The sequence below is a fragment of the Lupinus angustifolius genome, chromosome LG05 (genome assembly GCF_001865875.1).
Source record: "Lupinus angustifolius cultivar Tanjil chromosome LG05, LupAngTanjil_v1.0, whole genome shotgun sequence".
Classification (NCBI taxonomy): domain Eukaryota; kingdom Viridiplantae; phylum Streptophyta; class Magnoliopsida; order Fabales; family Fabaceae; genus Lupinus; species Lupinus angustifolius.
The window spans coordinates 20,705,116-20,705,820 of record NC_032013.1 but is presented as its reverse complement, the minus strand read 5'-3'; positions in this window follow the sequence as shown (position 1 = coordinate 20,705,820).

Below are 705 nucleotides of genomic sequence, written 5' to 3'. Positions count from 1 at the left end.
TATCCTCATCCTCATCCTCATACTCTTCCGCATCCTATCCTCATCCTCATCCTCATCGTCATCCACATCATATCCTCATCCTCATCCTCATCCGCATTATTTTCCTCATCCCATCCTCATCAAATCCTCATCCTCATCCCCATCCTATTATCATCCTCGTCCTCGTCCTCATCCTATCCTCATCCTCATCCTCTTCCTATCCTCATCCTCATCCTCAACCTATCCTCATCCTCATCCTCATCCTATCCTCTTCCACATCCTCATCCTCATCCTATCCTCATCCTCCTCCTATCCTCATGCTCATGCTCATCCTCATCCTCATCCTCCTTCTATCCTCGTCCTCATCCTCGTCCTCTTGCTCCTCCTCATCCTATCCTTGTCTTCATCCCCATCCTATCCTCTTCTTCATCCTCAAACTCATCCTATCCTCATCATCTTCCTTATCCTATCCTCGTCCTCATCCTCATCCTCAGCCTCATCCTCAGCCTCCTCCTTATCCTTATCCTATCCTCATCCACTTCCTGATCCTATGCTCATCCTCATCCTCATTCTTATCCACATACTCTTCCTCATCCTATCCTCATCCTCTTCCTCATCCTCATTCGCATTCTTTTCCTCATCCCACCCTCGTCCTCATCCTATCCTCATCCTCATCCCCATCCTATTATCATCCTCATCCTCGTCCTCATCCTATCCTCATCCTCA